This window comes from Myxine glutinosa, chromosome 10, assembly GCF_964187855.1.
Source record: "Myxine glutinosa chromosome 10, kmMyxGlut1.1, whole genome shotgun sequence".
Taxonomy (NCBI): Eukaryota; Metazoa; Chordata; class Myxini; order Myxiniformes; family Myxinidae; genus Myxine; species Myxine glutinosa.
This window is the reverse complement of record NC_136270.1, coordinates 107,367,775-107,379,345: the sequence shown is the minus strand read 5'-3', so window position 1 is coordinate 107,379,345 and position 11,571 is coordinate 107,367,775. Positions and strand designations below refer to the sequence as shown.

The following is an 11,571-nucleotide window of genomic DNA, read 5'->3' as shown; positions in this document are numbered from 1 at the left end:
ACTGGTATTCATTTTTTCAACCTCGGAAAGATGAACACCTGAGTCAACCCACTCTGTGTTGATTCAATGGCATGAACAGGGGATTGAACTCGGGGCCCTAATATCTTAAGCCAGCCTCCTTAATCGTCAAGATAACACCAGGCTTACAATAGAGAGTGAGATATTTAACCATTTATTAAAAAAGCTATTTAACCATATACAGTAGAATAAAATACAGAATTCTCAAATAAGTATCTGGAAACGGAGAATGACACACTTTATACAAGGTAAACCCGTTAAAAACCCCACGACAGTACATTTCAAATATAACAAGTTAAATAATTGTACTTCAATTGGGAGAAACATCCTTTTTATTGAGGATTGACGTGCTTTTTTGCTCTACAAATTGAGCACCTTTTTCATGGGTATTATGCATCCTCAAAACTATAGTCCTTGTTGTAGGATAGAAACAAGCCGACTTCAATACAAGGTTTTAACTCACTCAATCAAAGTGATACCTGAAACATAAACATTAACAATCCTAATAAGGTAGCAAACGGTACATTAACACTGAAACTTAAGTACAACATTCACATTGAATTTCATCACATTCACCCAGGCTTTTGGAATTCAATCAAATATTCTCCAAGATTTTCGGGAGGGCGTCTGATGCGCTCAGGTCGACGTAATGGTGGCTGTGCATTACGGTGGAGCTTTTAAAATTAAAAAAGACGAAATTTTTATTTTTGAAAGTCTTACCCCCTTAATCTGTTCCATATAATATAGAAACACTGTATAAAAAGTTTGAGCACTAAATGATTATGTTTAGGGGTAGCTCAAGGGCCGCAAAGATTATGAAAATTATAAAAATTCAACGAATTACGAGTATATCAGACTATATCTTAATTTATTTTAAACAACACACTTGAACACAGTATTTATTTTTGAACACGTTAATAGTGAATTCTTTGTTCAGTTTCTGACAGAGTTCATAGTATCAGTCTGACAATGTCCAGCAAACCCCAAATTTATTATTTTCATGGCATCATGGCTTCCATTTCATGGAAGAGAGTGACATCACATACACAGGAGTACAGTGTATGTTTTCTGCTATCAGGGTACATTCTGCGATGGTCCTCGACAACTTGCAGCAGGAATTGCAGCTGAGTTTCATCGCGGGTTATCAACCCACTGTACTCCTGAATGAGTGCCACTCCACGTTCAGCGTAGTCATTGACAACTTTTAGAGAGTTGACTGTTTCTGCAGCCTGCTTGTACGTAGTCGTCTCTGTCATCCCACAAGTCCGGATCAACCGCGAGAAATCCATCTGGAAGTTCCATCATTCGCAGAAGTTTCATTGAGCTTGCTGTGACGAAATCTTCCAAGTTCTTGTCCTTGAATGAATCAAGAGCAACAGTGATTCGCTTGGAATGATCCTGATGTTGGTCTTCTTCATTCTTCATGGCACTCACCATCAGTCTCTTGGTTGCCGAACTGACCCGACTGTCGAAGAAAGCCAAGCTAACAAGTTCCTGTGCCACACGTGATTGGAAAACTCGCGTGATGTTGACTTTGAGATGGCTGGATGGATTGATGAGTATTCAAGCAGTGACTTCAGCAGCAGCAGGTCACTGTAAGGAGCACCTGATGCTTGAGGTGCAGAGATCCAGGCTGTCAGGTAGACACGTACTGTGAATACATACACATCACGTAATCCTCTCTTTTCTGCAGGAGTCAGTTTGAATTGAGCCTTGAACATCCAGATCTTGAGACAGTATATTACTTTGGACATCCAGCGGGCATGGTGCATTGCTCCGGGTGACATGAATCGCACTCCTCTGGCAGGAGCAGCACCGAGAAAGACAATCACAAGTTCCAAGAATTCTTTATAATCATCTCTCGGCTGACTCTGTTCAAGATGCTTGTTGGCATAATCGATAGTGCCTTGCTTTATGTCTTCCACTAGACTTGCCACGTCATCAGCTGCAATCCCTGGTTCATACTTGGCCGTGTCTATGAAACCCCAGTATTCCAGGAAGCGTTTGAAGAGTGGAACCTCGGGAGAAGATTTGGCTCCCAATCCCATACACACTTTTTTTTTTTTTTTTTTTTTTTTTGTATACAAGATCGAGGCTCGTGAAAGAGCTAACATTAATCACACAAAAAGACAAACCGACACACAAAACACAAAAAACAAGGGGAGCGGTAGACAAGATGGGGAGAGAGGGGGAAGGACACAAAAGAGAGGGGGAAGGACACTTGGAACACTGCACCAATTTATCAATTCCATAATGTGATGCCTGCAAGCTAGTGACAAGAGCTCCTTCTCAAGCTTCTGCTCTAGGAGGACACAGGCACCAGCGATTCAACCAGTGTTCAAGCTGGTCGTGTCAAAACACATAGCTCGGATGCTGTCGGCTACGCCCCAGTCTTCAATGGCTCCAAAGACAGCAGCAGCCTGAGCCTTGCCTGTTCCAGATGGAAGCTTGGCAACTGTGAGTAGCTGAGAAACTCCTTTCCCTGAAACCAATACTGGCAGGCGATCAACCTTCTCTTTTCCAATTAGATCAAGGATCAGTTTGCCGTCCCAGTGAACAACAAGGGGAACGTTACCCTGAAACTCCGCCTTTATATTTGCAGATCTCTGGACTCGGTGTTGTACTCTTTGTCGGCGAATTGAGTCTCTGTTTAGAGCAAGTTCATCAATGTTCTGTCTCAAGCTTTTGGCAGTTTCTGCTATAACAAAAACGGCTTTGCGGTCTGACACTTTTGTGCGATCTAGAGCGGCTGCGAGTTCTTCAGTAACGACAGTTTTTCGCCCCCTCTTTCTTTTTCGTGTCTGAAATGTGATGCCTCCAGCAGCTCCCTCACTTGCATTGTCCCCAGTTTCCATCTTTTCACTATCTGCTGAGCTGTTTTCAGATTCAGAACCAGATGAAATCAGTTCAGCTGTAGAAGCTGCTAACTGTTTCATTTGCTCCATTTACTGTCGCCTGGCAAGCATTTCCTCCTCTCTTTTGGACGCCGTTTTCTCCTTCGCAGCAAGCTTTACATCTACTCCAGCCAGCGACCCCCTTCTTCCCTTTTCTCGCTGGGCTAACAAGAAATCCTTGTCTTCTTGTAATACTGACGTATTGGTCAGAGCATCAGCATGAGCGACATCAAAAAGGTCTTCAAGCCTGGAAACAAAAGCCGACTCTCTCGCGAGTTGAGTTGGTGACGTTCGCGCTTTGTTCTTTTTCAGAAGACGCCATTCTTCAAATGTCTGCTCAAGCTTGGTTTGGCAGTTTTGATGAGCTCTCATCGGGATTCTAGCTTTCTTCCAAAAGTTAGCTATTTCCGTGATGGTAACATCCGACGATTGTCTTACGGTCTCCTTCAGATCGAGATGGTGATGTAGGAAGAATCCAAGAGCCATACGCAATGATGGCAACTTGCTGCCACTTAATTCAGTCACAGAGTCGCCAAGGAGATACAACTTGGTTTGAGATCTTGTTGCTTTTTCCACAGATGACATTTTCAATCAGATATGAATCTGAAAGAAATAGAACATAGCATTAAGAAATTAAGAATCAAGAAAATTCAAACAGTTCTATTAATAACTGAGCAGTGAGCACAATGCCTCAAGCAATTACACAAACATACTGCTGCAACAGTGTTGCAGCTGTTGCTTAGTCAGCATAGTCAGTCCATTGAGTCCAAACAGTAAACAAGTCTGAACATGTCTGGAATATAAATTCATGGAAAATTTGCATTATCAATTTATCAGCAAAACAATGGGATTCGGATGATTGGTTGGATAATAGATATGAACCAGTTGAACCACAATGATTATGCTTCTATAATCTGTGATAATATTATACCATGTTTATACACCCATTGTGTCTGTGATTCTCTGCAAAGCCTGTGATTCTCTGCAAAGCCTGTGATAACTTCGTTTTTATTTTCAAATAGTGTTCTGTGATACACCTATGTACAGTGTTTACTTTTAGATACTATGGTGATAAGCGTTCCCAGGTCAGCGCTACATCTCATTTTAGCATTTATTGTCTAGCAGACTCTAGCTCAACGAACATTTTACTCTTTTATTATAACAGATATTGTGTATGTACAATGTACATATTACTACTGTAATTATTTATTTAATGGAGCACAGAGTTTTATAACTTAAAGGTTTTATCTGTGTTCCCAGTAATTAATTTTACCACAATGATTGCATGTTGTGTGTATGATGATAGGAGAGAGTGTCAATTTACTTAGTAGTTAAAATTGGGTTCTTAATTTATCAACAGAATTAATCTATTATCAGTAGTATGCGAAATAAAAGGGCGGCCGCAGCTTTGGGGTATCAGAAACTTTACCATCATTGAGCTACCCCTAAATATTGTTCAATTGTGCTCATATTTTGCCTGAATTTTTATTTCATATAAGGAACAAATTGAGAGGGTAAGAAGATCATATTTCAAAAGTTCAAAAATAAGCTCCACCCTGCTGTGCATCTGATGATGAGGGTTCATTTGTACGATCGGTGTCCTCAGCTGAAGACGCATTAGCAGGGATCTCTGCTGTCTGAGAATCTATAAGTGTTACCTCAACAGTATTGGGCCCTGCAGTGTGCTGTTGTTCAATTGGTATGGTATTATATGTCATGTGCACAGGGGGAACATCTTCACGAAGTGCCAAATGTCGCTCTGAAACAGTGGTCTCTCTGCCATCAGGAAATCTGACGTGAGCATATTCCGGGTTTGCGTCGATGAGTTCTACTTCATCTACCAAGCAGAGCCTCCGCTGTGTATGTGGGTGGCCCCCTGCAAATCTCATGTGGGGGGCCCTTTCTATTGGTGGGCTAATAATATGGTGACAGATCTTCAGCCGAAGAATCGATTCATACCTCGGTTCCGGAGGGGTTAGCGAAGTATTAGAATGACCAGCTCTGTCTGTCTGTCTCTGCGTGTATCTGTCTTTCCACACCATCGTGGGTAATGCATTGTCATATCTCGGCTATGCCTGTACTGATTGTAACCAAACTGGAGAGGATAGTACTAGTACTATGGGTCACACAGAGTGTGATATGTGGCCAACAATGAACTAATGGCGCTTTTCCACCGCGGTACCGTACTGTAACCAAAATCCGTTTTTTTGTTTTTCCATTGCCAAGCGAACCGTACCGTACCTAAGTACCCGTGATAAATTTGGTTCCTGCTATTATAGGTACCAAGCGAGCCGAACCCGGGCCTATGGGTGGAGCTAGCAATACTGCAGACCGTTGATTGATCAATCGCAATCGTCACAGAACCGTCACGCTTTGTTAAGATCCTTACGGAAAGACCTCTTCAGATAACTCCGCCTATTTTCACGGTTCTGTTGTGCGATGGAAAAACGACACAGGGATTACCGTACCGAACCGTACTGTACAGTGCCGTAACACCGCTCTGTGCAATGGAAAAGCGCCATAAGTGAAATGTCAATCGCTGTTCAATATTGCAAGGATAGCTTATGTGAGCCTAATGCTGAGTATGTTAAGAATGAAGATAACGCTGATTGACGTCCTAAAGGTTCTTCCGCAAGATGGAGGAAATGACGTAAAATCAGTAAATGATTCAAAGTAACTTTCATTCGATTTACTTTGAGGTCGTTGGAAAGCTTTTTAACAAGTAATACTAACATTTTTTTTAAATGAAAAAGGATGTAGGGATGTTACTGGAAAAAGTATGGAAACAAGAAGAAATTAAAACCGCGAGCAGTAATGCCCCCGGGACCAAGACGCCACATTCTGATTGGACAAGTGTGCAACAGCGTCCTTGACAACGGCAGCCCGGACCCAATTATGCAAAGTTTGAACTGAATTGATCCGAAAAATGAAGGAGGAGGTGCATTTTAGAGGTTTTTTCATGAAATCCAATATGGCCGCAATGCTACGTGACCTATGATGTCATCCAGACGATATTACATTAAGTCAAGTGGAATACTATAAGTGGTCCAAGTTTCAACTCAATCGATCTAAAAATTAAGGCGGAGATGCATTTTAAAGGTTTTCATGAAGTCCAATATATCCGCCTGGTCACGTGACCTATGACATCATCAATGCTGATCAATTTTGTTTTCTTTTTCATTGCCAGACCATGTCACCGATCAAAAAAAAATTTGATATCAAGTTCTTATTGATGAATAGATGCCACAAAAAATGTTTTGTGTTAATCTGATAGAATTTTCTTTACCTCACCATAGCTGCCAAATGGCTTCAATGATGTCATCTCATTCAACTTTTTTGCACCATGGGTAGTCAATCATGACATGACAAGAATCAAATCTATAGCATTTGTGGTTTCGGAGAAGAAGATCTTTAAATTTTCGCTTAAATCCAAGCTGGTTGCCATGGTGATTGCAAAATCAAAATTCTGAAAAAAAATGGCATCGATTCCCATTGGCCCCAACATTCCTGGAAAGTTTCAACTTGATCGTTGATCGGAGCAACAGTGCCAACGCTGCAGCTTCCACAAAATTTGGTGGAAATAATAATAATAAGTCCAATAACAAAAGGAGACCAAATCTTTTATAGACTCGGTCCCCTAATGATTGTTTATACTTGGAAAAAAAAAATCAATGTCTGTTTAAACATAAAGATACAGGTTTCTATTTTTAAAGTCCGTCTATCTTTCTGAATTGGATGAAGAATATGTCTAAAGTATGGTAACAGGAACCATTCAAGATTTTAGAATAAAGCGTGACGGACACGGAAAGAGCACAAAATCAACAACAGCAACAACAACACCAAGAACAACAACAGCAGCAGCAGCAGCAGCTCTGCCACGAAGGGTCCGGTTTTCAGGTGTTTCACTGTATTTTTCATCCTCTGAGATTTACAGATAGGTATGCCATGTGGTTGTGAAGTGCAACATGATGGCTTTGATTAAACCCGTCAGTGAAGTGATTGGCAGCCGGTAGATATGCATGGCTAGTAGGGTGCATCAAACGCCCCATGATTTTCAAAAAGTTGTTGTATTTTAATGTCTATTCCCTCAAATGTTACACTTGTTGGTAGAAGTATGTATGCAAAAAATAGATGAAATCAGAGGTGGTCCTGGGTGGCCACCGGCCACTTTTATATATTTAGGGCCATTTAGGGCCACAGCTAAACTACTTTACAAGATAATGTAAAATTAACTACAAGATAATGTAAAATTAACCATTATACCTATATACAAAAGTAAAGTCCTACTTTTACTAAATGCCTAATATCAAACAGTTAAAACAACCTTACATGTCAATGTAAAATTAACCAAAATCGTTCTTCATATTACAAAGTTGTAGTACAGTGTTGTAGTATTGTACTTTCATTGATTAAAAGTTTGAAAATGTATTAAGCACAACGCCAATGTCACTACTCCAACTTTGCTCGTTTCCGCAAATTTGGCCTCGCTTTGCGGTCACATTCAACCACTTGAAGAAGATTTTGGAAGTGGTCTTCTCTTCTTGCAGTTGAGACAAAATCAGTTGCGAGCTTTACTGCTCTCTCCGCAGGGTCATTCACAACATTAAGCCCATCCACAATGGACTTGGCTGCCTTGAAGTGCTCATTGTTCTGCCAAGTGTCAACATCCTCTGTTAGGAAGGTCATATCTAGGTGAAGAAGGTTTACTGTAAACCACGAGTCCTCGTTCACAAGATCAGCCAGGGTTGTCGCTTCTGTAATTTTTGGAAATGACGGTTTGCCATATCCAGAACCGTAGCGGTGTTTTGGAGTGCTTGGCATTTCATCTGGTTGTATGGCCAGTAACACATCTGCAAGGGCACGACGATCCTTTTGAGGAATTGCATTGCTGAACAGTGCCAAAACAACCAGTTCTGGGGTTAAATACCACAAATGTCTATCAAAGGCTTTCACAGCGCTGACTGAAATGGTTGAGTTGACAGCTTTATAGTTGAGCAGAGTCTTGTAAAAGCACAAATCAAACCATGGGGCATTTGAAGCAGACTGACATATGAGCCACCAATCACAATAAATATAAACAACAAAAACAACAAACTCCTTCAGTTTTTTCTGTTGATGTTGTGTTGTTACAGTTCCTCGAGGTAGTAGAGAAATTTGCTCTTCAAGTAGGCATATTTTGATGGAATAAAGAATCTTTGACATCCACCTTGCTTTATGCATGGCCCCTGGTCTGTGGAGTGTTCCTTGTTTTGTGACATCATCATCGAGGACTACCTGGCAGAGTTGTGCCATTTCCTTGTAGTCTTCCCTACAGTATGAAGCGCTTGTGCGGATTGTGCTTAAAACCTTGTTTTTGCAGGATAAAAGCAGCTGTTGTGCATAGTCATTGTACATGGAAATGTCAATTTTGGTTAAACTTTCATTCTTTGCATGCGATATGCGTTCCCAATTCTTCTGGAATTTTTGGAACAAAGATACTTCTGGAGACTTTGATGCCTCAATTTTGAGAACGTCAAACACATGATCCAGGATTACCTCTCCAACATGATGGCGACATGCACACCACAGAAGAGCACGGTCCAGTTTTGATTGAATGGTAACACAGGCAGCTGTAACGTGTCCAGTGTTTGATGCTGTTGTGTCAAAACATAAGTTGACAACTGATTGTTTGCACTTCCATGAATGTAGATACGTGTAAGTGTGCTCGGCAATGATGTCACCTGATGACCTATCACTTCCAGGAGGATATCTAGCCACCCCCAGTAGCTTTACATCAGTGGCATTCCCAACCAACACTGGCAATCTTTCTTCCTTGACATTCTTGTTTGTGAGCGTTGGTATCTGCTTGCCATCCCAGTGAAGTGTTGCAGCTGTTGGGGCGATCCAATTTTCTTGAATATCTTTGGCGATAGCACTTGTTATTGATCGTCGAGCCTTATCAGCAGTTGAGTACGACTTGGCCACACGACGTGGATCACCTCCTGCCTCTTGAATTACAGCTTTGGTGAGCGCAACCTGTTGAACAGGAGTTATGTTTAGTCGAGTAGCAACAGACACAACTGAATGTCTTTTCAGAATATCATGAGGAATAAAGGCAGATGTACCTGCATATGTTGATCTGTGGTGACTACGCTTCCTTTGAAACTCTGGAATCGCCTCTTCTTCAGTTTCTTCCAAGCTATCTGCAGAGTCACTATCATCAGAGCATACAGAACTAATTGTCATCTCTTGTACACTGGATGATTCATGACGTTCTCGTCTTGAAGCTTCCGCTAAGAGGCGTTTTTCTTTTCTATGATCTTTATCAACTTTCTTCTTGTCAACACCACCAAATGAGGCTACTCTGTCAGATTTCATTGACTCTAAAAATACTCTATCTTCCTCATTCTTAATGTTTGTCATTGCATCTTTTGTCCATACACCAAAGGTCTTATCAAGACGTTCATTCATGGTTTGCAACTTAGCCAAAGTGCTTGGAGATTCTCGGCGAGAAACAGGTATTTGACGCAATTTGTTATTGTCATTAAGAAGGTCAAGTATTAGTTTGCAGCATTGATGGTCTGAAAGCATAGGAATATTTGCTTTAGTGTAGAATTTTTTCAGCTGGATAAGGACGATGCTGGCAGATTTCCATTTCAGTGGCTGAGTTTGTTTGCCTTCACATATTTCTTTCTGGATGAACCACATCACGCATCGAAGAACCTGCCGGCAAGTTGGGAGGCGGACTCCTGTCAATGTACCATCTGCTTCTGTAAAAGCATTGCCAAGACCAAAAATGGCACTTGCTAATCTGGTCTTCTTATCTGCCATCTGAAAGAAAATAAAGGATATTATTAGACTACTAGTATGGGACCCACGATTAGACCTCCGATTTCATTCATGTAAAAATACAAACTAATTATCAAACCATCGTTTTTTGCATAAAATTGTTACATTTGTATTCCTCTCATCAAGACCTTCAATTTGATACCAAACATGACTAGGTTTGGGTGTAAAATAACAAAATCAAACATTTTTACATAGTGCGGCCCCGAAAATGGCCCTAAATATATAAAAGTGGCCGGTGGCCACCCAGGACCACCTCTGATTTCATTTATTTTTTGCATACATACTTCTACCAACAAGTGTAACATTTGAGAGAATAGACATTAAAATCCAAGAACCTAAGGGCGTTTGATGCACCCTAATGGCTAGTGTTATTGGAAACGTCTATGTTGCATAACTGGACTTTCAAGATGCTTTAGCTGATGTGGGACGCCCCTCTTTGTAGGTGGCCCCCAGTGGCTGCTGGCTCCGCGGGCGCCTAACGGAGGCTCTGCTACCAAGGGATCATACCAGCAAGGAAACACCTCTATTGTTCTGACTGACAGTTTTGCTAACTACCGTAGTTGATGTAGCTTTGTCTTTTTCTCCAAATCGACTTATCTATGAATGGAGGAAAGAAAATGGGAAAATTAGCCAATTTGACTTCTACTCCACATCGACTTATAGGCCGAAAAATACGGTAAGTAAAAGTTGCTTTAAATTAATCCAAACCTACGGGAAATTTATGACGCCGCGCAGCACATAGAGATCTATACAGCATATACAGCACATACATATTGGGAGGGAGAGATGTAAAATAATTGATTGATTAATTGCGTAATTAAAATAAATAATAATCGTAAAATAATGAATTTATTAATCAATAGGCTAATAGCATACCCCAACCACCAGTGTTTCATCCGAAGTTGTAAATTTTTGAAAATTAATTAAAACATTAATTAATCGGGGAAAAATTAATTAATCGATTATTTGATTAATCAATGAATAATTACTCGATAAATTGATTAATCAATAAATCAAAACTATCCTTTATAGCCAAATCACTTGGTCACTGTCATGTCCAAATAGCTTCCTCGCTTAAGAGGTGCCTGAGATATTGCCCAGATGAGAAAGATAATAAATGAGTGATTAATAATGAAAATAAATAAATAATAATGGTAAAATAATTAAATTATTAATCAATTAGTGTAATGAAAATGATTCTAAAACCTCGCTCCAAGATAAGAGGCTTCATTGAAATCAATCTTCACATTCTACACACATAGACGAAAATCTCATTAATCCTACAAAGCACACTAAAGCATATATAAAATAGGGTAAAGCTTGCCAACACATCAGCCATCAATCACAGTCTTGTCCCAGATGAATCAGCGCGCATCTCTGTATAACCCATTCAGCTTGTTGAAACCGCCTATCCGCGCACACAAAAGACTTGCACATAAATAGGCCAGCGAGGAGTCTCACGCCTCCGAAACCTATTCTTCTTCTTCTTCATTTTTTAAATCGCAATTAGCTAGTAGAATACCTGAACTAATAAGATGAGAAAGAAAATAAATAATTACTTCACAAATCGATAATAATTAAATAATTGATTAATCAAGAAATTAAAAATACGGTTTTTGCCAAAGCACTTGCTCACTATTGTGCCAAAATATCAGCTTCCTAGCTCAAAGGATGGCTGAGATATCGCCCGGACAAACAAATAAGCACAGCTCATCACCCATCTAACACCATCCCTACCGTGAAGAATGGTGGTGGCAGCATCATGCTATGGGGATGCTTTTCAGCAGCAGGGACAGGGATACTTGTAAGAATAGAGTGAACAATGAATGGA

The 11,571-nt window shown here is 40.4% G+C and overlaps 1 protein-coding gene across 1 annotated transcript in view; it reads left to right on the top strand.

Annotated features, from left to right (window-relative positions):
• The window catches only part of LOC137433878 (uncharacterized), a 55,697-nt gene that overhangs the window by 973 nt on the left and 43,153 nt on the right, over nt 1–11,571 (top strand). The window lies entirely within an intron of this gene.